General features: G+C 31.0%; 1 pseudogene; it reads left to right on the top strand.

The window, feature by feature from the left end:
• Positions 1-4,152: 4,152 nt before the first annotated feature.
• Positions 4,153-24,153, top strand: part of LOC149545458 (COP9 signalosome complex subunit 1 pseudogene) — a 46,988-nt pseudogene continuing 26,987 nt past the window's right edge.

The following is a 24,153-nucleotide window of genomic DNA, read 5'->3' as shown; positions in this document are numbered from 1 at the left end:
ACATCCTCAGAAGAGAAATTTTTTATAAATACAAGTTGCTATAAATGCAGCAAAAGAAGTATTAAGGTTGATCAAATAAATTGGTTTATTCATGTGTTATATCTACTCACAAAACTCTTTTAATTTTTTATAGGCATAATTTTAAAAAAATATATAATAAATTGAGATTAAAAAAATTGTAATTTTTAGGTTAAACTAGTAAACAAAAAAAATGAGTAGCAATGAGAATGTTGCAAGTTGTGACATCATCCATGAAAATAACACAGAATTATCCACTAATTTAGTACTTTATATTTTGCAAGAAATGTAGCTAAAGTTGGATAATATGGAAAAATAATGAATGAGATGAAAGCCCAGATGGGGTAGAACCAAGATGAAATGAAATACTTGCCTCCTCCCAGAATGGAGACAAAAGTCTCTAAACACAACAAGAAAACCTTAGAAGCTTCACCCACCCAAGCCAAAAAAAAGAAACAAGAAATAACTAGTGATCTATCCATAGATATTAAGAAGATCAAACAACCCAAATTTGTTGGTTCTAAATCTAGTGAGGATGTAGAGGCCTAGTTAACTGAAACAGAACAATACTTTTAAATTAGAAACTTTTCAAAAAGCTCAAAAGTAGTTTGGGGAATATACAACTTTATTGGTGAAGCTGCTACATGGTGGGGAAACACCAAGGTTGAGCTAAACATTAATACCAATCAGCCACATCAACCACCCCTTCCACAACAACATTATGTTTATCAGGAAAGAATTCATGCAACCCTTGACAATAGACAAGTAGAAAAATAGATATGCTCGATCAAATCTCTAGATAAGATCTATGGGAACCCCATTAGAACTATTATAATTGATACTGGAGCTTCTAAATGTTTCATATCACCTCAACTATTTAATAGATTTCTAAAGAGGTCTAGTTTTATGGAAAAACCATGGACAGTCGAGTATGCAAACCAATCAAAGGATAAGGTAGAGCAGTGTCTATTTGAGGCTCAGGTTGATTTTTCAAATTTCTCCACTAAATTAAATCTATATGCAGAACCTCTTAGATTTTTTGATATTATTATAAGAATTAATTGGCTTAGTGAGCATAAGGCCAAGGTTGATTGTCTTGCTAAAATTATAGATATTTTGGATGACCAAGGAGAACTTGTAGGCATTAAAGGGATTAAGTTCAAGAAATTAAATCAAAATAGATATCCACCATACAACTCAAGAAATGTGGAAGAAAAGGATGTGAGATTTTTAGAGTATGAATTGAAGATAGGAGAGAACCTATAAAGACCACATATGGAAATGACTACATTTCTGAAGATGGGCAAATCAAAGAAAAATTAAAGGAATCTTTTGAAGAAAGGTATCCCTATCTAAAGAATTATCAAGATGTGTTTCCCAAAGAACTATTCAGTTTACCTCCATCTCAAGTCTTTGATTTTACCATAGATTTGTTACCAAGAGCAAAACCCATCTCTTGAGCACCTTATTGATAAACCACCATAGAATTAATGAAGTTGCAAATACAATTATAGGATATCTTAAATAAGAAACTAGTTCAGCCCAGTTTTTCACCATGGGGAGCCCCAATATTGTCTGTTAGGAAAAAGGATAGAACTATGAGATTATGCATAGATTACAAGATGCTCGATAAGGTTACTATCAAGAACTGTTATCCACTTCTTAGAATTAATGAATTTTTTCATCAAATGAAAGGTGCTACAATATTTTCAAAGATTAGTTTGAGGTTAGGATACCACCAACTTCTATTAAGGATGAAGATATTCACAAAACTATATTCAAAACTAGGTATGGGCATTATGAATTCATAGTGTTAAATTTCAGTTTAACCAATGCTCCAACAACTTTTTTGAACTTAATGAATAACATATTCCAAGATTGTTTAGAGAGGTTTGCACTAGACTTTACAGATGATATTCTAATATATTCAAAGAATGAGAAAAGAACATCAAGAACATCTAGAAAAAGTCTTACAAAGGCTAAGAAAACATAAATTATATGAAAAATTTTCTAAGTGCACTTTCTATTAAAAGGAAATCTAGTATTTAGAACACATTATATCATCTCAGAGAATAGAACACAGTCAAGTATGCAAACCAATCAATGGATAAGGTAGAGCAGTGTCTATTTGAGGATTAGGTTGATTTTCCAAATTTCTCCACTAAATTAAATCTATATGTAGAACCTCTTAGATTTTTTGATATTATTATAGGAATTAATTGGCTCAGTGAGCATAAGGCCAAGGTTGATTTTCTTGCTAAAATTATAGATTTTTTGGATGACCAAGGAAAACTTATAGGCATTAAAGGGATTAAGTTCATGAAATTAAATTTAAATAGATATCCACCATGCAACTCAAGAAATGTGGAAGAAAAGGTTGTCATATTTTTAGAGTATGAGTTGAAGATAGGAGAGATCCTATAAAGACGACATATGGAAATGACTACATTTTTGAAGATGGGGAAAGCAAAGAAAAATTAAAGGAATCTTTTGAAGAAAAGTATCCCTATCTAAAGAATTATCAAGATGTGTTTCCCAAATAATGTCATGTCCCCATATTTATAAGATTTAATGTTAAATTAATTATTAATAATAATGATATAATTTGTCATTTAGTTAACATATATATTAATATGTCCTTGTCTCCAAGAGAAAGGATATCTATCATATCATTTGTAGATTATTATTCATTAACCTCCATTCTAATATTAAATGAGTTGATATTCAAAATCAAACAAGTCAACATTTCATTGATTAGAATGATTCTTCAATATTACATACTTATATCAAATGTATTAATATCATGCCTTTGTATATATGTACCTTAATACATATATATATTACCCTATTCTTATATCATACTTTAAGAGGGAATCCTATAATTGGATAAAATATAATAATAGTTCATACACTATTATCGATTGTTCACAAAAGAAATTGATAAATACTTATGATCTATTTTACTTAACCATTTGTATTATTCATAGTGATAATATAAATTATTATTATTCATAATAATAAGATTAAGATATAAGAATAAATAAATGTTACAATTACATTATAAACAAAAGAAATAATATTGATACACTATATGAATAAATATTAGCTATTATTCATAATAATAGTAAATATAAATATTATCAAAAATATACGTTACTGAATAAATGAATTATGCAATGAATATCTAACCGATAGTAATTGTATTACATATATAAATAAATATTATAATAATAAAAGATTATAATATATTTCATTTATGTAATATTAATAACTAATAATGATAAATTGACTAATTAATCAATATAATAAGGATACAAGATTTGATATAAATACAATATGATATATATAATAAAGGATGGTAATAATGGTGATAACATTATTATGTTATATAGATGGCTTATATTATCCATAAACCCAAGGATACACTACGAATAAGGAAGTTTGAATAATTAATAAAAGTTATACATATATATAATATATATAAATGTATATTATTAAATATATGTTAATAATCATTATTAAACCCTAACCATAACAACTAGTTAATTATTGAAGGGTTGCAACCATATATGACCTTTCACTTGTAATAACATATATAAGAGAGTAAATGATAGACTAAAGGGAGGATATATAGGTTATTATAAAAAAAACTTATCAAATATAGAATGAGTAAGGAAATATTCAAGAAGGGGACATTACATTGCATCAATAGGTTTGACATGCAATGGTGGATTTCCTTTGAAGATGAGATCAAAATTTTAAAAATCATACGGAGAAAAATAGGGCAAAAGAATTTATATAAAGGAAAGTCATACAAAAATGATGGAACCCCAATTTGGGTTCATTACCAATTGGTATTAGAGCCTAGATCTTGCCATCCTATGAAGTTAGTAAATTAAAATCAAAGTAAATTTGTGGCACGTCTACACGGCTGAACAGGCATAGGAGCTAAAGTGAACTTTAGTGGAATTTATAGATTATGCCTTGCAATCGGCAAGGGTTCATTACAAATGTCCACATGGGTTGAAATTTTTTGGTGCTCATTTTTGGGATTTAAGTTTACAAAGACCATTCTCTTAGGGTAGTTAAGCGAATAATGGAGTCTAAAGAGAGATAACGTCAGCATCAGCAAAAATGGATTGGGAGGAAGACGTTGAAGGGAATGACGTTGGCAATGTGAATGGTGGGAGTGTAATGAGTAGTGAGCAAATGGACATGGAGGCATACACCTCCCTTTACAGTGGGAGAACAAATATAATGTGGTTGATGTTCATAGCAGACATATGTGGAAATGAGAGCATGGGGTTGGAAACCCTACGAATGGCTTATCATGAGGCTAAGAAGGGTGACAAAATGGCATTTCTCAAGGATTTTTTGCACAAGCTTGAGGCTAGGATTGGCCCCTCTTCTCAGTTCTACATCGCCAATGAGCATGACTGGATTGATACCATCGAACACCGTGCTCAACTCTGCAAGGAAAAGCTCGAGAATGAACTCAATGGGTATAAGACAAACCCAATAAAGGAGAACATTTCGATGGGATACAATGATTTTGAGGACTTCTTCTATGCACATGGGATGCTGGGAGAAGCTTTTAAGAACTATGTAAGGACTCATGATTATTGTACCACTTCGAAGCATATAATCTAGATGTGCCTCAATGTGCTCCTAGTGAGCATCGAGATGGGGCAATTCATGCATGTCTCTAGCTATGTAACCAAGGCTGAGAAGACTTAGACACAAGCCCCTAATTTTGAGATGGTCTCCTCCTTGCAAAGGTCAAATGTGCCACTGGACTTGCCCATCTCCATGCCTCCAAGTACAAGCTAGTTGCTTGCAAGTTTGTGGAGACAAGCTTTGAACTTGGAAATAATTATATAGAGGTTATTGCCCCACAAGATGTTGCCACATATGGAGCACTCTATGCACTCGTATCATTTGATCAATCAAAACTTAAGCAATCAAGTGTGGAAGTTGGTGAGATCAATAATGACAATGAGCATAAAAAATTAGACCCTTCCAAAGTGAGTAATGTATAATCAATGGCTTGTTTAAGAATTTACCATTACTGCTGATACTTCAAGGCTATGAATTTATTTAAAAGGAAATTCAATAATTTGGCAATGAGAAAATTCTACTACAAGGAACCACGGAGTAATAATGAAGGCATCAACAGAGAGACTTTCGATTCAACATACAAATCCAGTTATAATGTGTTCTCAAAGCAATTACAATATTGAAAAAGACAATATTCAAATTTTTCCAAAGTGCACAATGCGCATCAAACTCTCAATGACCATTCATGTTGTGCTGGCAATAAAATTGGCAGACTGATAAGTGTAAAGTACATGAGGTACGTATATTTTTAGAAGGGTTATTGAAATTTATCATTACTATTATTTTTAACATTATATGAACCTGAATATAATAGAGTTAATGACAAATAAGAAAGTCATGTTTAATATTATCGATAGAACTATTATATTATCATTAAATGATGAATAATAAATTATTCAATTAATTATGTGTGTAATGTTTCCTTATTCATTTTCGAATCAGAATTTCATAATCATAGTTATTTTATAAGCAAATAAAATGTTGGAAAGATATGTATTAAAGTATATATTTCAATCAGATTATTATATATATTGGAATTATTTATTGTGCAAAATTATTTATTCCTGAGTATGATATAAATCTTTCTCTTATTTCTTGTATTTCTCTACAAGCACTTGCTTTGATCTTTCTTTCGAGTATGTCTTGCAGAAAAAGGGATATTGATTCAAAGGGAGTTTGACACTTCCAAGATAAAAGAGCCTGAAATTTCATTAGAGGCAAGCTTGTAAAGAAAGGGAAATACACAAGGGAAAATCATTAGTGCAAAAGTATTTCGGAACATCTCCATGATCGACCTATTCTCCCAATCACTTAATTCACATGGAAGTGGGGAACTATTCAGCAAAGGTGGTTGAATCTATAAGGACCTTTAAGGTAGTTAAGAATAAATAATGGCTAAATATCCTATAATCACCACTTCAACACATAAAGGTAATGAGGTAAGGTATATATTTTGTGCATACATTGTTATGAAATAATGGATAATATCTTTCTTATTATTGACACATTTGTTATTGTGAAGAATATTGAATAGTCTATCAATGATTCTAATTACAAAGAAATGAAATCAGAATATATAAAAAATGAAATGAAAAATATATATGAAAAATGAAGAATGAAATATAATATTAAACTTAGGGATAGAGAGTGCGGTTGATTTTGCATAAAGAAGACCATCCTAGTATTCTAATAACAATAGACAATGGAAAAAGAAAGAATTTTACCAATTATGATAGAAGGGAAAGCCATATGATTAGATAGTACATAGGGGTCTATTTTCTAATCCACATCATGATCTCTTAAGATAGGGAATGGGTCGAGGGAGAGGTGGAGTAAATTCAATCACCTGACAGATATCCTCCAGGGAACTGCTTGTAGCTTGTTTCACGTGACCTTTTCACCATCAATCTACCATCTCAAGATGATCGTAATAAGGAGAGAGAAAGATTCATATTCATTAGATTAACATTCATTTTATCATCCACGTCATGATCTCTTAAGATAGGGAGTGGGTGGAGGGAGAGGCGGAGTAAATTCGAGCACTGGACGGATATCCTCTAGGGAACCACTTGTAGCTTGTTTCAAAAAGGCTAAGAAAACATAAATTATATGAAAAATTGTCTAAGTGCACTTTCTATTAAAAGGAAATCCAATATTTAGAACACATTATATCATCTTAGAGAATAGCTATAGATCTATCAATAATTAAGGTAATTAATGAATGGCCTATACCTAAAATTGTGATAGAAATAGGAAGTTTCATGGGATTGGTAGGGTTCTATACCTGAAGTTTGTTAGAAAATTTTCCAAGATATATTATCCAATTGCATCACTTCAGAGAAAGGGAATGAAGTTTTTATGGAATAAAAAATGTCAATCAGCTTTTGAATGTTTGAAAGAAATGTTAACTACAACACACATATTAAGAATACCTTATTCACAAAATAAATTATCATCATAACTAATGTATCAGGGGGAGGAGTAGGAGGTGTGCTAATGCAAGATGAGCAAGAGATTTAATACGAGTCTAGGAAATTAAAGAATTATGAGAATAAATACACCCCTCATGATCTAGAATTACTATCTATTGTACATGTTCTTCAAATGTGGAGACATTACTTGATTGGAAAACCTTTTGATCTTCGATCCAACCACCATGGCCTAAAATTCATTTTTACTCAACCCAACCTTAATGCTAGACAAAGGAGATTGCTAGAATTTATAGAAGATTATGAGTTTGACATTAATTACATAAAGGGCAAGGAAAACAAAGTGGCAGATGCATTAACCAGAAGGAGACACATTTTTGCAATGGCTATTGTTAAATTTAGATTAAAAGATCAGATTCTAAAACATCTAGAGCATGGTGAATTTTATGCAAAGATTAGCCAAGCTCTCATCAGAGACCTATAGGATCCCAAGTATTTATAATTTAGGATTGAAGAGGATGGATTCTTAAGATATCATAACAGGATTTATATACTGAACTTCAGAGAATGATACTAGAAGAATCTCATTTAGCTTCATATTTAGGACACCCTAGAGTAACTAAAATGTTTTTAGATATAAAATCTCTATATTTTTAGAGAGGAATGAAAAGGGAAATAATAGAATTTGTGGCAGGATGCCAAGAATGCCAAAGAGTAAAATTAGAATATCATTACCCAACTAGCCTTTTGCACCCAAATGAAGTACCATAATGGAAATGGTAGATAATTTCTATGGATTTTGTACAAGGGTTACCTATGACACAGAAAAGAAACAACACCATTCTAGTAGCAGTAGATAGATTGATAAAAATTTCTCACTTTATACCAAAAAATCTAACTAATAGAGCACTAGAAATCACTCATAAATTTATAAAGGAGATTTTTAGATTACATGGAGTTCTAGAGAAAATTATGTCCGATAAGGATGCTAGGATAACTTCTAGATTTTTGAAAACATTATTTTCAGCATTAGGGACTAAACTAACCATTAGTTCAGCTTATCATCTTGAGACTGATGATCAAATAGAAAGAGTAAGATAGGTATTAGAAGATCTTTTAAGAGTTTACTATATGGATCAGCAATACTAGTGGGAAACAAATTTACCCTTGGTTGAATTTTCTTATAACAATTTCTATCAATCCACCATTAAAATGGCTCCCTTTAAGGCTCTATATGTCTACAAATGTAGAAATCCTATGAGCTTGAATTGGTTGGATGATAGAATTATTATTGGACCTAAAATGCTTAAGGAAATGGAAGAATAGATAATCCAAATTTGTCAAATACAAAAATAACACCTAGAGAATTCTTAGTGGGAGAAAAGGTGTTATTAAGAGTAAAAACTCAGAAGAGTACCATCAAGTTTGGTATGAATGCCAAGTTAGACCGAATGTATGTAGGACCCTTTGAAATATTGGAAATTATGAACCTAGTACCCTACATAATTTCCCTACCACCAAATCTTGCAAGGATGCATGGCATCTTCCATGTATCATACCTTAAGAAATACATCACTCATCATGATCATATAAGTGATTGGAACCTATTATAGGTGCAAAAACTAAGAGTGGTGGAAATAAAACCACTTAGAATACTCGAGGTGCATAAGCTATGGTTATGAAATTGGGAGGTGACTCAATGCAAGGTCCAGTGGGATTAGTATGCAAAGGATGATGCTACATGGGAAGATTATCATGAAATTTTTCAAAAATACCCTCATCTTTTCCCCAGGGCTAGGGCCTAAACTTTTATTTTCTTTAAATTATCTGAATAGATATTGTTTTATGTTTTATTGTGATATTCATTAGGGATAATGAAAAATGTAAGGGGAAGGGTATGTTACATCCCAAATTTTAACCTAATTTTAAATATTTTTTATAGCCATTAGATTCAATGGATTTTATTTCATAATCATGTGAAGAGGGAAATTAAATACATTCATTGTATTCATTACGATAAATATTTAATGAAGATGGTCATTATCCATTATTTGTCATGTGATGATTAGTAGTTGCTCGATTTTGGAATTATGGTTAATAATCAAATTCTTTATCTATATTAAATGTTATTAGGGAATTATTATGGAACGTTTTATTATCATGGAAATATTGCATGAGTGATTGGAAGAGAATATAAGGGGAGGAAGCATTGCTAAATAAGATTAATGGAATGGGATACTAGCTGAGTCCAATTATTAGGTTGATAGGTATGACCTTTAATTGTCTTAGTAAGGACCTACCAAATTGAACATCACAATACAATCGATGGACACACATGAACTATTAAATAAATATTTAAAACATAAATTAATTTAATTAAAAATAATACATATCTCAAAGGTTTTTGATTGATTTTTCCACCACATCATTATAATGTATACCTATGTATGTGCACATAGATATAGGAATAAAAGTGACACCATAATATTATTGTATTAAATAATATGATGCCACCTCATAAGTACATCTATGTGAAAGTGAATAGATATATGTTATAATTAATCTTGACTTACAGCCTCAAATATTTTTAAACATATTTATTCATTTTCTTGTTAAAAATTGAAATGCACATTTGGCAATCAAGAGCCAAGTCTCTTCTTGGTAAGTTATGCCTTATTGGAAGCCAAAGAGACTTTTGAATAACCTTTTATTATAAAGCCAAGAGAGACAAAGAGCATAAACATATCACCCAACTTTCTTTCCATACCACCCAACTTCTTTTATAATAGATGACTTCTTTCTATATCACTTGAGACATTCGTAGATATCACATGATATCTTTGCAATTTACCACTTGTTAATCATTTCTTATTTCTTCCACAATTTTCCATTTATATTGATAACTTGCTAAAGATGTGATTAATAATCACATTGTGATTAAGCTTAAAGATTTCTTTTGTGAACAGTGGGTTGATTGATAACATCTAGTAATACTCCATTTATTTCCAAATTTTACCAGGTTATGTGGTTGTCCATATTCCAAGAATTTAAATTTGTTTTATTATCAAATATTACTACATTCTAATTATTAATGCAGTAATATACTGTTGGTGCTTTTTTCTTAAAACTACTAAGCAACAAAATGCTAAATACCAAAATGATATCACTCACACAATCTAAAGACTAGCCAATTCCTATTAACAATTGTATGTACAAACCATTTGGACCCAACTTCAACAAAACCAAGGGTGGTTTTCTACTCTTTAGGCTCTGCAAAACTAGGGTGGGTATACCTAGGGATGATTGAAAACTAGGAAATGTTGTATGAGGATTATTTTAGTTTCATTCTGATTCTCATCTTAAATCCTCAAATACATGCATAATTAATGACAATTTGATAAACACATCCCAGATAACAGATTTCGGCAAAATTCTTCTATAGATCTACACGTGTTCTAAGAAATAGTGGCTAACTGAAGCTAAAACATTCCATGCAAACAAGTACTGGCCAACTTTGAAGATCTATACGAAATAAAATTAAAATTGATTATAATTCTACATTTGAAAGCCATTTATGACACATCTCTCTTTCAGTTGAATCAATTTGACCAGTGCCTAATCTATTGGGGTTTAGAGTCTACAACAAATCCTTAGATCTAATTTGTTGCCTTACAACAAATATTATTAGCAATTCTTATCAGAATTCATCATTCAAAAAATCCTTTCTACTATTGCAGCAACCTTATCAAATTCATTAAAGCTTTTACTTAATCCATTGAACTAATAGTAGAGATGAACAGATATACAACCTAACTAGATTGCATTCAATTGCACAAGGCTTTACTCATACAATATCAAGATAACCAAGTAGTCAAAAGGAGACAAAATTTAGAAAGAATCGATATGGGGACAACTCATAATTTGTATTCATTTTCTTTGAAAATTGTATACATTTGCAGTAGGGTGAATGCACACAGTTTGTAATTTCACGAAAGTCAAATTCGCAAAATGAAACTTCTTAGAAATGGGTACCCGATTTTAAAAAATAGGCACCCGTTTTTGGTTCGGGTGCCCGACCCTAAATTTAAAAAACGGGCACCTGTTATTTTTAAAAATGGGGTACCTATTTTTTATTTTCAAAAAACAAGTACCCATTTCTCAAAAAATTTAAATTTTAAATTTTAAAGAAATGGGCACCTATTTTTAAAAATAAAAAATGGGTACCCGTTTTTTAAAAATCGGGTACCCATTTCTTAAAAATTCAATTTTTTAAGTTTTCGGTGGATTTTACATGCCGCTTTTAGCTTTTCAAAACAGGTACCTATTTTTTGAAATTCAAATAATGGGTGCCCATTTCTTACAACATGAGTTGGAATTTTTTTTTTCTTGCCTCAGATTTTGGTTTGGGACAGGCTTGGTGAGACCAAGCCTATGCCTTGGCCTCTTAAGATTTGGCTAAGGCAGTGAACTGACAAATTCATGCCTTGCCATAATTTTTAGAGGGTCTTCTCGATTAATTTTTTTATGAAACAAAAACCCATTAGAGCTCTCACTGTCCTGATTTCAAAAATATAAATTTTATAGAGTTATATTTTTATTTACTATTTTTTTTTTAATTGAAGGTGGTACCTAAATGTAAAATAGCAACGTTAACTAAAACTTTAATAACTTTTTTATTTTATATTTTTTTTAAAATTAATTTATATGTCATCAATCTAGATTCAATTCTTTTGAAGTTTTTAAAAAAAAAAATTGAAAAAAGTGAAATTTTGTTCAAATTATGGTGTCCGTATATGAGAGGTTTTAAATTTTTCTTTTATAGCCAATTAAAATTTAATTTTAAAAAAAAATATTCATTAAAAAATTCAAAAAAATTATTCTCATCAATCTTTGGTGTATCAGCTAACTCCATTTAAAAGGATTCACAAAAATTCATTCATTTGTGTCAAATTATGGTGTTCGTACACGAGCATGGTATGGTCCTGAAACAAGCATTTTGAAAAAGTGGTTTTTAAAGATCCATACCAAAAAAATAATCTATCATATGGGTATAAAAATAAATTACATATTCAAAAAGAAGATTCTAAGCACTACAATTTTTATTTCTAAAGTTTTTTTATATTTAATCTCTAAATGGCTCAAATTTTGGCATCAATTAGAAAAATATTTCAAAAATAGAAAAAACACTTCAACTTTTTGGCCAAAAGTGAGACCCAACTTCTTGCACTGACCTAGTAAACTCAGAATGACCTTCACAAGAAATACAGAGATCATTCTATATTCATGTATTCTCAAGAACTAATAGAGAAAATACATCACAAACTTGCTCAAATATTGGACCGAAAATAGACGAAGTATCACTTAGAAACAATAGAAATTGAACCCTTTCTCTAGCCCTAGAATTTGACTTATATAGTGTGAGATGCAACAAGCTTCAGGCTAAGAGAAATTTAAAGGTGTCCTTTACAAGAAATATTTACATACACCTATCACAAGATGACAAAAATGTGGGTAGCAAAAAATGTCCAAATCAAAACATTCTTTTTGGTAGGTCACCTTCTGTCACATCTTCTAATGCTGCTAAGTTTTCTGCTATTTTGATCCCTCTTTGTATGCAATAGCCAAATTAGCCAATGATGAAGCTTGTTCTGATGATGGCACATTAAAATCTGCCTGTAGGTTTTCACCGTCTTTATCCTGTATGATGGGAGTAACTTCTACCTTTTTCTCTTCTTTAGTTGTATCAACATCCTATGGTCCCAGGTCTGCAACTGAAAGTGACTGATTATTCTTGTCTTCTTCTTCCAGTTGGGCCTGAGTAGTGATAGTGTCAATGATTTGGATCTCTTCACCCCACACCTCATCACTGTTAGTTTCATCTTCATCAAACTATTCATCAGGAGTTATTTCTGCCATCCACTTGTCAAACAGTGTGTCATCTAGCCAATTAAATTGTAAAATATCTCTCTATCTTTTTAATACATATTCAGCCTCATTATTAATAGCAACAAGTTCTTGTTTTAAAGAATCAAAGAATATTTGGGCCTTCACCATTTCTTTCATTGTGGCAACTCACCATGCATGCCCTGTTTCATTTATAACTTGATTCATTCTTAAATAGAATAAATCATCAAGTTCCTTTGCACATTCATCTTTTTTTTAAAAATTATCTTTCTTATCTAGGGCACAAGGAAACAAGCTAAATTTTTGGATCTTGTATTTGTTCAAGTAGCCTACTATTATTTTCTATAAATGAATCCTTTTGTTGTCAAAATCAGCAAGATCAGAAACAATATCAAAAGTTTTTTCAATTTGATCACAAGAATTATTAATGACAAAGAAACACAAAAATGTCATTTCTTTCTCCCTTCTTACCCATTTATTCATGATAGGCTTTAAAGCCTCATCATTGGCTTTCAACTCCTCCCAGATACTGATCACCTTGGCCAAATGATCATGAATTAGTGGCCATTCAACTTTGTCCCCTAAATATGTGAGAGCTTTTCTTAGTTTATCTTCATATTTTGACTCTAGCTCTACATGTAAGGCCCACAGTTTACCCTTTTCTTCTTCAAAATCCTTAGCAGTGTAGTACTATGGCCTTTGGGGTGTATCTAGTATTTCTATGAGGGGGGTGGATTTAAAGGGTTCAACTGGGGGATGAGGGTATGTTATTCTAGGCCTAGTGGGTTTTCCCAATAGCTTGTTCTCAATCTCAATTCTCTTTTTAACCTCTTTATTGTAGGCATCCACAACTGCCTCATATTTATTTTGTAACTCGAACATAGCTTGTTCCTCCTTCTTAGTAGTGGCCAAAAGAAACTTGGAAGAATCCACATTCCAATGTGCTGCCTGCACATGTGTGAGATATCATCAACCCTTCTTACAAGTATGTTTCCCATGAATCAAGACTCATCTGGTTGTGATGATGTGGCTCTAGATCCTCTTGTCAATGACCAATTGACCAATGCAGCTTGATCTTTAATGAATGTAGTTCCTTGGAAATCCCTTCTATTTGGGTCTTGCAACTCCAATTTATTAGAAATAGAATTAAAAATCAATGCATCTACAATATCTCAATTAGGAAACAATAGTATGTTAGAAGTCTTTACCATTTGCCTTCCCTCTTCAGGGGTAATGTTTTGGAACTCTTGCATCATTTGTTCCTTTTTGTTTTTTTGGATGGAGGCTTCATCTATTTTTGGATGCTCTATTTTCAACATTTTACGTTTTTCCTCAAACATATTCATGTTTTTCCTCCAGGCAAACTACTGAAAAGCCCTAGATTTCACAAAATTGTCATCAGCCAAAAATTTATGACTTGTCTATTCTAACACAGGGTCCAATTCCCTACCTCTATAGTTAGCTATTGTTAGGTCCAAACTTGGTAGAGGAGGCTCTAGAGGGTTACCTTCATCCAACTCTGCTTGAGTAATAAAAATACCTCCCTATGATCCCATCTCCTCAACTTGCTCACCTGTGAGCTATTTTTCTCCAATTCTTAAAGGGGATTGAGTGGGTGAATATTACTCAACTTGAGGCCTCTCCTCTTTTATTACCTTCTCCTCTTGGGACTAGGCTCATCAGCTCTCTTCTCTAGGGCTATACTGGTGGATCCCATTATTTGCTTGCCTTTATCTACAAGAGCCCTTTTATTTTGAATTATACTGTAAATAGGCTTCTTCTGTATAATTATTTGACCAACTCCTATATTAGTAGTGAAAGCCAACCTCCTCATGACTTCTCCAGCCTTATCAGGGTAAGAATTAATAAAAAAATGTTTCTTCTCATTCATAGCTTCCATTATTTTAGGGAAGTTACTCATGAGCTTATTTATTCTATCAGCCTCTATATTTGCATTATCTAAAGGACTATATTTCTAATCAAAACAATGAATGAATTCTAGGACCTGGGAGTAAACTCTCTATTTTTCTTTTTTAGTTTCTTTTTCTTGCAATGAGAATTCATTCCTTATAATGTCCTATGGATAATATAAATCATGTTTGACCTATCTTACCTTAATCCTATGCCTCAAGGTTTGATTGAAAAATCCCTTAGAATCACAAAAATGGGGATGGGAGATAGCCATCATATACTAATCCAAAATTTTATGCAAAAGAAGCCAACTCCCTTTGGTAATCACAAACTAATGGGCCACTATGTAGGTAGGGAAAATTGACCTTAGTTTCCTTTTCAAGAGAAACATTTCTTCTACTCCTTCTAGTTGCCACAAAAATTTAGCCATTCCTACCTTGAAAGGTACTTGGTAAGGCAAGACATGAGGACTCCCTTTAAAACCATAAATTTTGAAAATAGTAGAAATAGAGTAAGGGATGATATGTCCTCAATTATGTGAAACTTTCAAATTATGGGGAATATCTATAGGCCTAATTAGACTCATTAGTACCTTAGGGATTTTGGAATTGTCACTCAATATGAGGCATCTTAATTTAGAAGAAAAATACCCATCAAATCTAACAAAATTGTCATGTCCCCTTTTCAAATAATAAAAAAGTAATAATCTTTGCTAAGGCAGGTAGGCCCAAGAAAGTGAAGTTTCGGAAAAAGGGGGTTAATCTTTGGAAACCGTTGGACTAATAAATGAAATTATTATTAAAATATGTTTCATTAACCTCTCTTGGACGTGAGTTATGGTTATGCCTGGGTGAACCCACAATAGTGGGTTACACTTTTTTGGAGGAAGAAATTCCTCCAAACAAGCACGGATCCAAAAAAATTACCCGTATAGTTTCGATAGAAACTCTTTTTCAAAGTTTCGATCGAAACTAGTTACTTTCGATAGAAAGTAACTGTCGATCGAAACTAACCATGCCGACTAGTTTCGATCGAAACTTAAGTAAAGTTTTGATCGAAACTTTGAACGTGGGTTTCCCCACAGTTTAAAAGTTTTGATCAGAACTTTACTTAAGTTTCGATCGAAACTATGAAATCCGCTAGCATAAATAGCGGCGCGGTCGGATTCTCTCCTCATTATTTCGATCCAAAGTTGGAGAGAGCCTGGCATCTGCTTTATCGACCATCTGAAAAAGGTATGAAACATTTGTTTTTTCCTTTTTCCTATTGTTTTAGTTGAAATTTATATGTTTTTTCGTATATTTTATTGTTTTTTATATATGTGTCTTTGTATATTTTATTTTACTATTCATGCTTAAGCCTCTAATGTTATTATGAATCTCTAAATTAGATCTAAGTATATAATATTGTCTTTTAATTTAAAATTTATTTAAAAATTTATTATTTTAGATGTTTTGAAATGTATTTATTACAATGTTGAATGATTAGATTAAATGTAAATTTATTGTTTAAGTTACATGTAATTTTACAAATAAATATAATTTTGACTTAGAACCATATAACCTTGACCTAGAACCATATAACCTTGACCTAAAACCATATAACCTTGACCTAAATTCATTATTTAAACTATAATCATGACCTAACCATATAGTTATGTACAATAAAACCCTAAACATATATAAGTACTTAATCACATAACAACTCGCCAAGGGATCCAAACAAAAAACTTCTAATACTATTTAAAATAATTTTACTTAAATTGTATTGTACTTTGTTTCATGGATCAAAAATGGATGATGTAAACTATTTTATAAATGTATATTCTTTCAGCCTTTCATACCCTGTGACATGTACATTGGATGATTGTGCATTCTGAATTAATTTTCCAAGTGGCATTCAAAACAAATGTATATAAATTATTTAAATGGATTGAACTGAAGTCTAGTTAATATTATTTCATGTGGATGTGTTATTTATTTTACTTTTAGTACTTATAATTATTTAAAAATGAAATGTAAATGTGCTCATTAAGGAATTTGCAATCTCTTATGTTTTTTATAATTGTAAATTATTGTATGTATGTTATTGTTTGCTTAGTAAAACTTTTGATTAGTTCTTTGGATCCCTTGGCTAGGCCTCATTTAGAATTAACTATAATGTTAGTTTGTAAATTGAATTTAAAAATAATCTAAGTATATAATTAATTATATTATAATTCAATCACATGTCTTAACTTGGGTCCAGATCCTAAATTAAATACATATATAAGAATGTCAGAGATTAATTTGCATCTAGGTAAGAATATAACATACATATACATACATACTTGAAACATATATAACTTAGAATGTGTATGACCTAAAGGATACATGTTACAACCTTTAATTAATAAAAGTTAATTATAAGAACATAACTTGATTAAATAATATACAAGTTACATAAAAAAATGTACATCATATAATCTAATGTTCATGTAAAGATTAAATATATTTAACTTAAATTTTAAGTCTTAAGTTCCTTAATGCTAAACAGTAGCCCTAAATTATACTAAACCTGGTCATAATCCTAACTGCAAAACCCTTTAATCATAAATTATAACCCCTAATCTTAGATGCACACTTGAAACCATAAAACTTTTCTAAATCTCAATTTGAACCGTAGAGGTCTAAATGATAAACCCCAACATTAAATAGTAAATCATATTAATACTTGATCCTAACTTTAATTATATAAATTTATTTAAACTATGTGTTAAAACCATAATCAAAATTTGTATTGCTAATACAAATCCTAACCCTTAGAATCATACTTCTAGTTCAACATGATGTAAACCCATACCCTAACCCTCTAACCATACTTCTAGCAATGATCATGTACAAACCTATAAGCTATAATTGAATAAATGTTAAACCATGACCCTAAATTATACTAAACCCTAGAATCAAGATGTATGTGTACACTAAGATCCTAAAATTTGTTAAATTTAAATGCTAAACTCTAATTTTAAAAGCTAGCTAGATATAAACTAATTTAAGTACTAAACCATTATTCTAACCCTAATCATTATAAATTATAATGGTAAGTTCCCTTAAATACTAGATGATAAGCCCCAACCCTTATCCTAAATTATAAGCCCTAATCATAATCCTAGATCCATAAATTTAAACCCTGATGTACAAAACATAACCCTAAAAATAATACTAATACCAATGTCAACCCATATCCTAACCCTATAAATAGTACTAATAGAAATGTAAACCCAATGTACCCTAACCCTAGAATCATAACTATAACCCTAAATCCTAAATGCTAACTTGCCTACTTTACTAACCCTAATTGATCTAGACTATAATTTCTACTCAAGTACTTGGGACCTCCGAGCACATGATCCTAACCCTTTAATCGTGGTCTCAATCCTAAATCATAGCCCTAACCATAATTCTAACTCTAACCAGGTAAACCTAAAACTAAAATTTAATTATCCAAACCCTAACCCTAACCTCAAGATCTTAAAATTTAATTTCTAAACCCTTATATTATAAATGATAATTTACGGGCTAAATCATAAGATTATATATATATATATATATATAATCCATGCATATCATATCAAAAGAATCATATAGAAATGTCATTTATGACATGTCCATCATATCAAAATATCAAAAAATGAGTGATATCATAATTTAGCATTATATCTTAATATTTAACACTAAAATAAACTAACCCCTAGGTCTTGACCTTGAACCAAATTGAATATATCAAACTAGATTGAAAGGTAACCCTGGCCCTTAACTAATTAATATTATACATATAAACCAAATTGAATTAAACCATGATCATAAACAAGTAATTATATATCCCAAGTTAATAGTAGAAACCTTGAATTTAACCTTAAATCCTTTCCCCAATCATTAACAAAATTGAACCGTTACCCTAAGATTGAATTGAAACGTTAATTCAATTTATTAACTCTTGTCCTAATTGAAACCTAAGCATGTAAACCTAATCAAATAGTACAAACCAAATTGAACCCTAATCCTAAAACTAATTAAACATTGATATCAAGGTCTCAAAATGATACATCAATGTTATATATATGTACACAAATAGATCTATATATACAAATAGATCTGACAAGTTTATGTGCACACATATGTCTAAAACCTTTGAACATTCAATCTAAGTTAGATAGATATATAACTTGCAGACATGTAGTTCTTAAAAGGTCCCTGAGTTACAAACATTATATATATAACAACATATGTCTTTTAAAATTTAGTTTTCTTTTAAGGTATATGTTCATTTAAGTTTTAGGACTTTTATATATATGTAGACATGTACGTGCATGTTTAATTTTATTAAAACAATTTAGATACAAGTTTTTTAATTTTGTCAAATTGTATATACATATATGTTAATATAAATTTCAAGTTTATTAAATGTCATACATTTTAATTTTAATTTTCAGGTTTACACATTATATATGCACCTACATACATTGACATGGCTGATCAACAACCTTCTATCCCCCCCGAGCAGCCTGTCCCCCTCGAGCAGCCTATACCCGGGCCCAAGCAGCCTATCCCAGGCCTTGAGAAGCAACCTGTCCCCCCTGAGCAGCATCATGTCCCCCGTGATCAGCTACCTATCCCACCTCAGGAGCTCTATGATCGCACTAACTAGGAGATTCATAGACTCCAGGAATCCCTGACTAGTGGTACATGCTCCAGTGTTTATAGTGGTACATGCCAGACTATCTTACGCAGACTGACATTTATTCGAGATGAGATTCATGGCACTGCCCCATATTCTGTACTTTTATTTTCTTCAAATATGTTCCTTGTACAACAATAGAACCTGCACATGTACACATTTAAAAAATACATCAATCTTGAATTTAAGTCAAAGAATTTGGATTCATTAAAAATATAGATACTTGACATACATATATACATAATTCAACTATATACTAACCTGTGGGAAAAATAATTTCATCACTTATTTCAGTCTTTGTTAGCTTCTCTCTTTCCATGGTGCAATGTAATAAATAATAGCTAGCACCTTCTACATTTTTCGATTCTGCTATGACTGCAAAAACATTTCCTACACAAACTTATATATGTCAAAATTTTGGATACACGTCATTTACATAAGTACATATATATAATAAAAATTAACCAAAATTATGAAAAATGTATACATGTACATGATCCAGGTATATATATAGTTCATACATACCAACTCTGATCAATCCTGAAATATGGTTATAATCACTAGAAATCAATGGAATATCATCATAGTTTTCATCCTTAAACTCATTCATATTAATAACATCTAGTGGCACCAAAGTCCATTCACCCACATATCCACGTTCTTGATTAATGCAACCACCATAGTCTTCATCAATACAATTAGGACAAAAACATGAGTATTCTCTTATATACAATGACCACACATTACTATTTGTACTCATGACTGAATGCAAAGATCGTGTCTTCTCTACCCTCTTGCATGCATGCATTGATCTTCTATCAACACCTGAATGTGTACACAAGGTCCATAATTTAGTTAGAGATCATCTAAGGTATCATATTAAATATAAATTTAAGATTCAATTTAAAAATATGAACAGATTAATTTATATATACCTGATACCTCCCAAAACACTCTAAATGGTATGACTCGATCCGCTTCTGATGATGTGTTATCTATATTTGTTGGCACCAAAAAATGTGTTTTGCACCACTCAACCACATCATGAGAATTATTAATTTGATATCCTTTATAGTCCATTTGATACTTTCTTAAAGCACATTTGATACAAGCTCCTACACCATCATGCTCACCCTTTCCATGTCCACTCTCAAAAAAACTCCAAATGTGTGGTATATTAAGGTATCGATGATATCTACATAATGCATAAAATGGTCTAACTGATTTAAATTGTGTTGCACATCCATCTGACCATACCAAATGTTTTTCTATTTTAATGTTTTTGTTTTTCAAATATTCAAAAAATGGCTTAAAACAATGTTCCACAAAATGTGTGTCATGTTCTTTGTCATCACTAATATAAAAGTGATACTCTTTTTTAATGACTCGTGCTTGATTTGTACTTTCCACACCATCCAGATCAATTTGTGCATGTCGATAAGACACTTGAACCATAATAGTAACCTGCTCTGTATAGTAGTATTCTACTTGAAGTTGTTTTTGAGATACAAAAGAGTAATTCTCTGCAAAGTCAACAACAGATAGAATTGTTCCAAGTGGGAAAGTTTCACTTAGTGTTTGAAATTGTTCTGCTTACCACTTAGAAAAAAATGCATGGCGTATATATGGTTGAATCAATTTATGAAAATTTGACATAAATTCTCCGACCGATATCTCATCCTCTACATATTCTAACCTTGTTGATTCTTTTCCAGCTTTTGTTTCTGACTTTATGTACTTATATCTCTTACATTTTACCATCCTTGTCGTATTAGTATCTTCTTCTCTCAAAGGAAATTTAGTCAAGTTACCACATGTTTCACAAGTTCCTCTTATGCAATCTATTTCATAGACACAATCATTTGGTTTGTCACATAAGATTGATGTTATGAATTGACTCGGTCATTTAGGAAAAGTATTTTGAGAAGTTTCACAACTTTCTTCTATCATCTTTTGAAACCCTTCATAGTACAGATCAAATTCAACATGATATCGACAACAACATGTTTCAAAAGATTTATTTGTCTTCACAAAATAGGGCCTCAATCTTTCAAACATTGTTTGTCCAATCTTTATGTTAGGATTTAAATTACAAAATGAGAGATACAATTCATGTTGAGTGACATCCAACCAATATTTTGTGTGTTGAATATATTCCTTGGGCCAAATCCTCTGCTTGATGATATCTCTTCTATTTGGTGAAGGATGAGTATTATCACTCCAAAATTGAATAACTAAGTTCTTAACTGTTTCCCCAATCATGTCAGATCAAGGAGCTCTACACATTAGTGCCCAATTGCCTTCTAATGTACTATCATTCAAATTGTTTCTCCTTTTTAGATAATGTAGTAATGTCTTCCGACTATACCCGAAATGAGATGATAATGAAGAGATCTGTCTATTTTGGGATGTTTTCTTGTTTAAAATAGATGTTAGTATCACTCTTCGTGCAATGGATTTATCTGCAGATCTAGTTTTTTTCCCAATGGAATGTAACCCTTCCTTAACACTTTCAACAATATCTTTTTCTAGTGTAGAAGTCCTCATCTTTTTTATACTTGTATCTATACCCAATAGTCTCAGTGGCTCTTTTAATTCATCTTTGAGAAGTGAAATTGATAATAGTTGAGTTTTCTCCACTGTTGATAGATTCTCAAATTGTGCAATTATGTCTTTAGACTTTTTATTCAATTTCCTCTTCGTAGTATGTGTAGGTTGATTAGCATATTCTCTCAATGTTTCCACATCCATTTCAATTAAATGATCTATGTTTCTATGATTAATTTTTCTCTTCAATCTTTGAGCTAAATTAACATTCTCATTTGTTGTTTGATCTCGGGCTGCACAAGAAAAAATGAAATGAAGTCTTAAGATACAATCTAGATTTAGGGGACATATATGTATACATATATACATGTTTAACTCAAGAGTGAAATATTATGTACTTGATTAAATTATCTAACCTTCAGATGGTCCTTCTTCAATATCCATTGCTTCATCTTCAATTTCCTCATGTCCAACATTTTCATCATCTACTAGAATTGCACGTGCACGATATAACAAATAAAATCAAGTAAGTTTATAAGGGGAAATATCGCTCACTAAATTTAAAAATTAAAGATATAAAGTTTGATAGAGACCTAGAATTCTAGAAAGATCTATATTATATACTTGCAAGAGATGCACATGTACCTATTTAAACTTGGGATGAACCTTCTCCAATGTTGATAAGTTGTCCTGGTTGACTACGTCCTAAATAAATTCATTTTTTTAATTTTAATCATAATCTAATAAACCTTAATGGACTATAAATTATTAACATAATTGAATAAACAAGGTAATTCCCATGCTAAATAAATTCATAATTTAAATTTATTCATAATGTAATATTCACCCTAAGGACTAATATGGACATAATTGGATAAACCCTAATGGCCTAAATATGAACATAATTTCAAATAAACTCTTAATATTAAGTTAATCTAGTAATGCTAATTTAAGATAAATATGATATTCCTAATTGGATTTAAACTCTAATCCTAACTAAATAAACTAATTAAATACATTGAAAAAAAGATTGTGCATGTGTACCTGATCTAAGATAGTATCTTGCTAGCGTTTTTTTGACAATTTTCATCTTCTTGTTCCTTAGTTCTTCTTCGTGCATATTTACTTGCTCTTTTATCTTTATTTCCCATGTCGCAAATTCTTCCTCCAAAATTTGAAAATAGGTTGAAGTTTGTCAAATATTTCTTTCTACCCAATTCAAAAGCCAATAACTTGATTTCACATAAATGCAAATTGTAAAAAATGAAACTCATATTTATATACAAATTTTTTTTATTTTTTAAACCTCTTTATTAGCCGACTAGACAAAAATCCTAAGGAGCCGATTAGAAAAACACCCCTATGGTCTGCTTCTTAGGGGTTAACCAGCTTTCCTAGTAAACTCTTTTAAGGGGTTTTTAGGCATTTTGGGCTGATTTGAGAACTTGATTTTGCTCATTTCTTTGTTATTCTTCAGAGGCTTCCAAACCTATGGAGAAGGAGACCCAAGAATGGGAGTTTGTAGGTTTCTAGGAAGGCTAAGGATGGGAGTTTGAAGCCATTCCATGTGCATGCTCATACAGAGTTTTCCTTTGTGCTGAACAGTGTAGATTTGTGGGTTTTCGGGGGTGTTTTTTGTATGAGTTTGGTGTTTTCAGTTGAGTATTTCATATCAGTTTGGGTTGCTTCTGTATTTCAGACTTTAAGGTGTTAAAATAGAGCTGAATATATGTATTGGGATGTGATTAAACTTTTGAGATAGATTATTAGTGTTTTTGTGGTGTTTCTGAGCATTTTGGAGTTAATTTCAGGAGCCCGATGAGCATAGTTTTTGTCCTACATTTGTGAACTGTTGTGTAAAGGCTATACAGATCTAGAAATTTCATTTTTTAGGCTATTATGCTGCTCAAATTTTTGTAAAACTTTCCACTTTCATATTTATTAATAATTTCTGAAGTTGTGAAGCTTTTGGCACTATTTCTGGCATACCCGATTTGGGGTTTCTTGA

This window comes from Cupressus sempervirens, chromosome 7 (genome assembly GCF_028749045.1).
Source record: "Cupressus sempervirens isolate cs-2001-9-10 chromosome 7, ASM2874904v1, whole genome shotgun sequence".
In the NCBI taxonomy this organism is placed as follows: domain Eukaryota; kingdom Viridiplantae; phylum Streptophyta; class Pinopsida; order Cupressales; family Cupressaceae; genus Cupressus; species Cupressus sempervirens.
This window is presented reverse-complemented; position numbering and strand designations above follow the sequence as displayed.